The 9,851-nt window shown below is 39.0% G+C and overlaps 1 pseudogene; it reads right to left on the reverse strand.

Annotated features, from left to right (window-relative positions):
* Window positions 1-5,386: 5,386 nt before the first annotated feature.
* LOC131183518 (small nucleolar RNA R71) lies at window positions 5,387-5,486 on the reverse strand (annotated as a pseudogene).
* Between the last annotated feature and the right edge of the window lie 4,365 nt (window positions 5,487-9,851).

Consider the following 9,851-nt stretch of genomic DNA (forward strand, 5'->3'; position numbering starts at 1 on the left):
TTCAACTTAAAATAAAAGTTACAAGTCATTCGGTTGGAGGGTCACCCCCAGCCTGTTCTACATTAACATTTCGCTCATTCTCTCTCTCTCTCTCTCTCTCTTTCCTCCTCGCTCCCCTCTTTGTCTCGGGGAGCAAGATCCACCATCCAGGAGAAGTCTTCCCCAGAATAACGCCTCTCGAGTTAGGCCAGAAGATCGTTGTGTGCATTCACGTAAGCACCAGCTTCCCTCATCATAACCTCTTCTTCTTTCACTTTGAGCTCCTCAGTAAGGTGAGCGACGTCGGCAGTTCGGAGCGATCGAGCTTCCCCAAGTTCACGAGCCTATTTAGCCAGCTTATCCTCGTAGGATTTCATCTGACTTTTGATTTCAGCAATATAGTCTTAGGCGGATGAAAGTTGGGCTCGGGCTGAAGCTGCGTCCTGGACCGCTTTCAGAATCTCCTGCCTTAGAAGATGAGCCTTTTCCCTGATTATGTGCTGATTCACCAGGCTCTCTATGATCAAACTCATCGTCTGAGCTAGGAGATCGTCAATGCTATCCGGGGTCAACCTGTTTCGGTCCTCCTGGAGGCATATGGTAGCACCCAGAACTTTGGCCAAGCCCGGATTCTCTCGAATGGATTGGTTCTTCTCCAGAGAATGAATGAGGACTTGGGCACCACAAGAAAGGGTCCTCACAGTAGGTTGGGAAGACCCCCCTTCCGCACTTGAAGGAACAGGTGGAGGTGGTGGCTCTTCTTGTCGAGGGGGAGAAGGAGCTACCTCTCCTTCTGGGACTGATTGTCCCGAAGGTCAGGACGACTCTCCTGGCACTTCTCCCAAATCTCGCCTTAGCGTCTGTGATGCCGCGGCGATCTTCATTTCTCGTACCTTCCTGGAGCCTTCTCTTTTTCGCTTGCGGCTCTCCTTTGCGCCCTCGCCTCCAACCATTTCTGCACAGAAAAATAGTTAGTGAGATTATCTAAATCAGGAGACTAAAGATTTAGGTTATACCAGTCCCGGGTCTGAGGTCAGAGAGCTGCAGTTCATAGTCTTCATTGGTGATCATCCGCATTAGCCATCATCTCAGTTCGGCCATAACAGCGTATAAGCACGAATACTTGTGAGTGGCCGCTTGATCCTTTAATTCCATTACCATGGCACCCTCGCCCCTACTCAGGGTGACCTTCTTTGGAATTGATGGGCCCAGATATTGCCAGCTATGTGGGAAACCTTCAAAACCATTCGGAATCTTGCTCCTCAACATAAAGAAGCAATTCTTCTAATTCTTCAGTGAAGAGGGGAGATCGGTAAAAAGCCCACCGTGCGATTTGGCTTGGAAGAACCAATACTTGTCGTCCTTTCAATGAGTAAGCCTATGTAGCTCGGCAAAAACCTTCGCTATAGGCTCGAGCTTCTTGGCCCGGCATAAGCCTCTAAAAGCCACCAGAATTCGCCATGAGTTCGGATGTACTTGGGCTATGCATACGTGGTGGAACTTTAGAACGTCCTTGAAGAAGTTGTCAAGGAGAAACTGAAGCTCGGCTTTTAATTGCTCTTCATACACCATGATCGCATCATTTTCTTCAAAGAAGTGATCGGCTCGGAGATCGCCATGGCATCTGATAAGCTCGTACGAGTCGGTCTGAAGGTTGTACTCTTGACTAATGAATTGCAGATCGGTTTTTTAGAGGACTGACGGCAACTCGTCCGCAGGAAGATTTTCTCTCCCAGAGGAAGGTGTCCGTCTTGATTGTGCCGCTTGACCGTGGGCTGAAGCAGAGGTCGTTGGAGGCTCAGGTCGCCCACTTGGCCTGACCACCTCAACTTTGTCCGACGTCCAAGAGATATGGACGAAAGGGGGGCTCGCCGCTCTCTGACCCTCGGCCCCGCTCATTTTCGAAGAAATAAAAGAAGTTTAACTAAGAGAAGGATTAAAACCCTTACCAGAATGTTATCGGTGCTGAAAAAACTTGAAGAAACGAGAGAAAGTTGAAGTTGCTAGCAGAGTGCTGAAAGTGACATAGAGGAGCAACTGATGTACCCTCCCCCTATTTATTCCCGTTTGAGCATTCAATGCTCACAGAGTCCCAAGCAATGCATCGGTTAGCAGAATCCGCTCGCTTTCCTGACACGTCGCAGGAAGGTTCCAGAAACACAATAAATAAAATAAAATGAGATCGGTTAGCTAAGGCTGTCAGATTAGGGCAAATGTTCAGAGTCACAGATCGGCTAAGGACGATTTAGTTAGGGATCAGATCGAATATGCACATCAGAGATCGGAAAAATAACCAATGCAATAATTAAATAATAACCTTCAAATAAAATTTCATTTCATTTCCAAAAAGTCATATTACATCATTTGAGCGATCTCAAGAGATTGAATTACATCATTAAGAGAATCTTTAAAGGTCAGATTACATCATTTGGGCGATCTCTAAAGATTGGCACTACATCCTACCTAGTAGGAACCTATGTCAAAGCCTATTCTTGTGGCTGAATCCAAAAATGTGTTTGATCAGAAAGCTAGCCATAGGCATCGGATAGATGTGCAGCTCAGATAGGGTGACTATGACTCTTATGTTGGTGAGTGGAGTCATCGTCGATGTCATCGACTAGAACCGAGCTACAGTCGAGACGCTCGATGTGGTGAGGAGCCAAATGAACTTCAATAGGCAGTCACTAACATTAAGATTGAAATTAGCAGTACTCTTGCCCGAGATCGGCCTACCAATTATACTGGTGGACCGATTCGAGATCGGCACGATCGTCATTCTCGATCTTGGTCAGTAAATTAGTCCGATTCCCTCACTGTCATCAGTTATTGTTCTCATAATTCTTCGATCACCGGGATCATAAATTTTCAGCCGAGGAGCAAAGAGAACAGTCGGAAAAAGATCAAAAGCAGTCACCATAATCAGAATTGTCACCAGAGAAGCTAGAACAAGAGAAATGGAGAAATGGAAGGAGGAGAAGTGAAGTGTGGAGGAGTTTTATTGCTGGTGCATATATATAGGTCCTGAGCATTAATTGCATATAGAAATTGATGCATACATTTTGCATAGTCATTTAGGTTTAATTTCTTAGCCATTTTATTTGATTATTAGTCACTTTTAGCTAATTTCATTAGTTATTTAGTTAGTTTTTCATAATTATCAATTTTGGATTAATTTGTAATTTTTACTTTGTTTTGTAGGAAAAATGGTGTTTTTGAGGGACTAAAAAGAAATTTTGCCATTGAGGAGTGATTTCTACAGCCAAAGATGTCAAAAACAAGTTTCAAAGTTGAAATATGCATTGGCCAAATTGCGCATAACTTGTCGCATAAGTTATGCAGTTCTGCATAAGGAGAAGAAACTGTTCCAAGCACCTGCTGAAATCTGCATAAGTTGCCACATAACTTATGCAGATTCGTGCCTCCCTTATGCAACCCCACAGAATTGTGCATAACCTATGCAGTCTTGCACCTTGCTCATGCAGTTTCGCACAAGAGAGCCAGAAGCAGTAGCGCATAAGGGACTGCATAACTTATGCAGTCCACTTATGCAGTCCCACAAAGACTTCATTGATGAGCTGGCAGAAGATTCTCTCAGAAAATCACACCTCAAACACACCATTTTATGGCTCATTGTCAGAAAAAGTTATAAAGAGACCCTTATCTCATTTAGAAAAGAGGAGGAAAGAGAGGAAGAAAAGGAAAAGGAGAGGGCAGCAGCTGAAGAGTAAAAAACGTCTCCCACACCATTTCCAACCAGATTTGGAGATTTCTTTCTTTTCTTGCATTTTTCCTACCTTTCTAGTATTGAGTTTCTTAGTTCTTAGCTTATATTAAAGTTTTATTTCCATATTAACTCATAATATCTTGTAATTATTATGGATAGTGAGTAGTTTTCATTAGATTCTGGAGTTGGGATATAATATTTGAGATATTTTGTGGATTTTGATTGGGTAATCCATATTTTGTGGTCTTAATGAGTTTTATTCATTTCTTGTGTGCTCAATGACATGCTTAGTGTAGGATCCCATTAAGTGATGTTCTTAATCCATGGTTGAGGCACCGAAAGGAGAAAGCCTTGTGATAGATAATCAAGAAATTGGACTTAATTAACTTAGATCTAGAAATAGACTAAGGATTAAGAGGATTTACAGATTAATTAAGGAACTTAATGGGTCTTAATTAATTCTAACTCCACGAAAGTAAGATTAGATTGATTAAGGCACTCTTTGTCCCACTCGAAAGGGTATTCAAAAGATTTAAGAATTAATCTCCTTAAAACACGTAAGTTCCACGAGATTGGATAACCAATTTAAAATCCCAAAATAGTTTGAATATGAACTCCTGAACTCCGAAATCGCCTTTTATCATTGTTAATTTCTAATTGAATTTAATTACTTGCCATTTTAAATCTTGCCATACTTCAATTTGCTTGTTTTAATTTGATGCAAATTTAGTTTAATCATTACATTGTTGAATAGATCATTAATTTTACACATATAGAATTCATACTTCAATATCCATCAATTCATTACTTTAATTTCAAAAATAGTTCAAATTAGTCAGAATTTTATATAAAAAATTCAATCATTAACACAACTCCTCGTGGGAACGATATCTTTCCTATATTACTTGTACGACCCGTGCACTTGCGGTTGGGCCACATCAAGTTTTTGGCGCCGTTGCCGGGGAGTTGTTTGTTTAAGATTGAATTCTTGATTATTTTAGTTGTTTATAGTTTTATCTTTGTTATCTTTTCATTTTGTGTTTGTTTGTTCCTTTTTCAGATACTCTTAATCTTTTATGAGAAGAGCAAGAAGCACAAGTGACACATCCTTATTGTTTAATCCTAAAATTGAGAAATTTTGTAGAGCCAACAAGAAAGAAACCAGAAAAAGAAAAGAAGCCTTGAGAGAAACTGAAATTGAAGCAGAAATGGCTGATGAAAGAATTAGAATTGGTGGTGGTAATGCTGGAAATAATCGAAACAATGACAATGCAGCCCAAGGTGAAGAGGTTGTAAATGCTAACGTGCCTAGGGAAATTATGATGGATCATGCTTTTCCTCGTTTTGATGACTTAAGAGAGAGCATAGCAAGACCAAGAATTGATGCAAATAGTTACAAGATGGATTTTGGGGTTCTTCAAATGATTCAAAATTCCCAATTTGGGGGACTTCCTTCTGAAAATCCACATACACATCTAAAGAAGTTTGCTATGATTTGTGATATGCAAAAACAACCTGGAGTATCTGATGATGCAGCAAGATTGAAGCTATTCCCATTCTCTTTGAAAGATAGAGTATTGGATTGGCTTGATTCTTTACCTCACAACTCAATTACAAATTGGGAGCAACTCACTGATGCATTTCTTGCACAATACTTTCTACTTGGAAAAACTCAAGAATTGAGGAATCAAATGATAGCTTTCAGACCAAGAGAAGATGAAACTCTCTATGAGTCATGGAAGAGATGGAAGGAATTAGAGAGACAATGCCCACATCATGTCATTCCGAAATGGATGATAAACCAGAATTTTTACACCAATGTTACTCCTGCAATTAGAGGGATTATTGATGCTCAAACAGGAGAAGAATTTATTATGAAGCATGAAGATGAAGCTTATGAGCTATTGGAGAAAATTGCAAAGAATACTCATCTTTGGAGTAGTCCAAGAGGACCAGCTCCAACTCAAAAGAGGCAAGCTGCTGGAATGTATGACCTTGATCCATTCAACATGATTAATGCAAAGTTTGATGCACTTACAAATGTTTTGGCTAAGAAGATGAAAGATTTAAGTATGTTGGTTAGTTCATCATCATCATTTGGAAGTTCACAACAAGTTGCTTATGCAGAGGGAACTACCAGCTGTGGAGTAGACTATGGAGAGCAAGCTGCATATGTTGGTAATTATGGAAACAAACAAATGGGGAATCCTTACTCTCAAACTTATAATCCAACTTGGAGGAATCATCCCAACTTTTCATGGGGAAATCAGCAAAGTCAAGTTCTAAATCAGAATTTTTAATCACAACAGCAACAAGGAATTCCATATCAGCAAAATAGGCAACCATTGCCTAATTTTTAGCAGAAAAATATGAATCCTCCACCAAAACAGCAAGAACAAAGTTCCACTACAGAAGCTTTTATTACAACAGATTCTTGCTAACCAAACTAAGCATGATGAAGAGATGAGAGAGATGAAAGCAAGGCTAGAACAGATGCAAACACATAACAGAATGTTGGAAAATCAGATTGCACAACAAGCATCTTCCTCAGGTACCAAGTCTTTTGAAAAACTTCCAAGTCAACCGGAAAACCCAAGAGAGCAGTGTCAAGCTATTACTTTAAGAAGTGGGAAAGTTGTAAATAATAAGAAGAGTGAAAATAGTGAGAAGAGAGAAAATGAGAAAGAAATTGATAAGAGTGAAAAACAAGAAAGTGAGAAAGAAAGTGCAGAAAAATGTAAAGAGAAAATTGAAGAGAAGGAAGAGAAGTATATACCTCCAGAGCCTTACAAGCCACAACTTCCCTTTCCACAAAGATTTCAAAAAGCCAAGCTTGATAAGCAATTTGGAAAGTTCTTAGAGGTTTTGAAGAAGCTTTACATAAATGTGCCTTTTATTGATGCTCTTTCACAAATGCCCTCTTATGAAAAATTCTTAAAAGAAATTCTCTCAAACAAGAGGAAACTTGAAGATCATGAAATTGTAGCTTTGACAGAAGAATGCAGTGCTATCCTCCAAAGGAAACTTCCTCCAAAGCTCAAGGATCCAGGGAGTTTTTCAATTCCATATCACATTGGGGAATCATGTTCTACAAAAGCTTTATGTGATTTAGGGGCTAGTGTTAGCCTTATGCCCCTCTCCATTTATGAGAAGCTCAACATAGGAGATCTAAAACCAACCCACATTTCTCTTCAGTTAGCTGACAGATCAATTAAGTATCCTGAAGGGATTTTGGAGAATGTGCCTCTGAAGGTTGGGAAGTTCTATATACCTATTGACTTTGTCATCTTGGACATGGAAGAGGATTCTAATATCCCAATTATCTTGGGAAGACCCTTTCTAGCTACAGCAGGAGCATTGATTGATGTTAAGGGAGAAAAATTGACTCTTAGAGTTGGTGAAGATCAATTGGTTTTCAATATTAATAACACTATGAAGAAGCATCATTCTGAAGCTGATACTTGCTTGAGAATTGATATCATTGATGAGCTGGTTGAAGAACGCTTTAGAAAGAGATATCCAAAAGATTCACTTGAAAATTGCTTGGTTCATGGAGGAGGCATAGACTATGACAACCCTCATGTGACTGCATATGCTCAACATCTAGAGGGCAATCCACCATTCATTTCTGCTCCAGTTTTTCAACTCACACAAAAGGAAAAAGTTGAATCTAAGCAACCATCATTCAAGGAAGAAGATGCACCTAAGGTAGAACTTAAGCAACTTTCTTCTTAGCTCAGGTATGAATTTCTTGGCACCAATAACACTTATCCAGTAATTGTAAATGCAAACTTGAGTACTTTAGAGGTTGATAAGTTGTTAAGAGTGTTGAGGCAATTTAGGAAAGTTTTAGGATATACCATAGATGACATTAAGGGAATAAGCTCACACTTTTGCATGCACAGAATTATTTTGGAAGAAAATTGTAAGCCATCTATTGAACATCAGAGGAGGTTGAACCCAACTATGAAAGAAGTTGTTAAAAAGGAAATTTTGAAATTGCTTGATGCAGGAATCATATATCCTATCTCAGACAGTACTTGGGTGAGCCCAATACATGTTGTCCCAAAAAAAGGTGGAATGACAGCGGTAAAAAATGAAAATAATGAATTAATTCCCACAAGAACAGTGACTAGTTGGCGAATGTGCATAGATTACAGAAAATTAAATATTGCCACTAGGAAAGATCATTTTCCACTTCCCTTCATTGATCAAATGTTAGAAAGACTGGCTAGGCATTCTTATTTTTGCTATTTAGATGGGTATTCAGGATTTTTTCAAATCCCTATCCATCCAAATGATCAAGAGAAAACCACTTTTACTTGTCCATATGGAACCTTTGCTTATAGGAGGATGCCATTTGGGTTGTGTAATGCACCAGCCACTTTTCAAAGGTGCATGATGGCAATCTTCTCAGATTTCATTAAAGATATAATGGAGATTTTTATGGATGACTTTTCTGTTTATGGATCTTCATTTGATATATGCTTGGCTAATCTTTCTAAAGTTTTGCAGCGATGTGCAGATACTGACCTTGTGTTAAACTGGGAAAAGTGTCATTTCATGATTTAGGAAGGGATAGTGCTTGGACATTTGGTGTCTAACAGAGGAATAGAGGTTGATAAAGCCAAGGTTGAAGTGATAGAGAAGATGGCTCCTCCTACCAATGTCAAAGGAATTTGAAGTTTTCTAGGACATGCCAGGTTCTACAGACGCTTTATCAAGGATTTTTCTAAAATAGCCAAACCTTTGTCTAATTTGTTAAGTCATGACATACCATTTGTATTTGACCAAGAGTGTTTAGATGCCTTTTATAGGTTGAAGCAAGCTCTTATCACTGCACCAATCATGCAACCTCCTGATTGGAGCCTACCTTTTGAAATTATGTGTGATGCTAGCAACTATGCAATTGGAGCTGTTATTGGTCAAAGAAAGAACAAAAGGGCTTATGTTATTTATTATGCTAGTAGAACACTAGATGAGGCTCAAACAAATTATGCAACAACTGAAAAGGAATTCTTAGCAATTGTCTTTGCATTGGAAAAGTTCAGACCTTACATTATTGACTCAAAGGTGGTTATATTTTCAGATCATGCAGCCATCAGGTATTTACTCCGGAAAAAAGAGGCTAAACCTAGGCTCATTAGGTGGATTCTGAAGCTACAAGAGTTTGATTTGGAGATTAGAGATAAGAAGGGGGCTGAAAATGTAGTTACAGATAATCTTTGTAGGTTGAAATTGGATGATGAAGAAATAAATGAAGTCCCTATTGATGAGTTTTTCTTGGATGAATAACTTTTCTCTCTTGTTGCTAAACTACCTTGGTATGCAGACTGGGTGAATTATCTATCTTGTGGAGTTTTACCTCTAGGAATGACATGGCAACAAAAGAAAAAGTTTTTGCATGAGGCAAAATTTTATAGATGGGATGATCCTTTACTCTTTAGGAGATGTTGTGATAGTTTAATAAGAAGATGTATTCCTGATGAGGAGACACAGAGTGTTATGCATCATTGCCATGCTTCTGATTATGGAGGACATTTTGGAATCTCTAAAACAGCTAGTAAAATTTTACAGGCTGGTTTCTTTTGGCCAAATCTTTTTAAGGATGTGAGGAAATTTGTGTTAGAATGTGATAAATGTCAAAGGAGTGGAAATTTGTCAAAAAGAGATCAAATGCCCCTAAATGATTTTCTTGAAGTAGAATTATTTGATGTCTGGGGAATAAATTTTATGGGCCCATTTCCTCCTTCATATGGTAATAAATACATTTTAGTTGGAGTTGACTATGTGTCAAAGTGGGTGGAAGCTATTGCAACTCCAACTAATGATGCTAAAGTGGTAGTAAAATTCTTGAAGAATTTTGTCTTGAGTAGATTTGGAGCTCCAAGGGCTGTAATTAGTGATGGGGGTTCACATTTTTGTAATAAGCAATTTGAGAACTTAATGAGGAAGTATGGTGTAGTGCACAAGATAGCTACCCCATACCACCCTCAAACTTCAGGACAAGTTGAAATTTCTAACAGAGAACTCAAACATATCTTGGAGAAAACAGTGAGCAATTCTTGGAAAGATTGGTCTGTCAAACTAGATGATGCTTTATGGGCATATAGGACTGCTTATAAAACCCCTATAGGAACTACTCCCT

The sequence above is a fragment of the Hevea brasiliensis genome, chromosome 9 (genome assembly GCF_030052815.1).
Source record: "Hevea brasiliensis isolate MT/VB/25A 57/8 chromosome 9, ASM3005281v1, whole genome shotgun sequence".
In the NCBI taxonomy this organism is placed as follows: domain Eukaryota; kingdom Viridiplantae; phylum Streptophyta; class Magnoliopsida; order Malpighiales; family Euphorbiaceae; genus Hevea; species Hevea brasiliensis.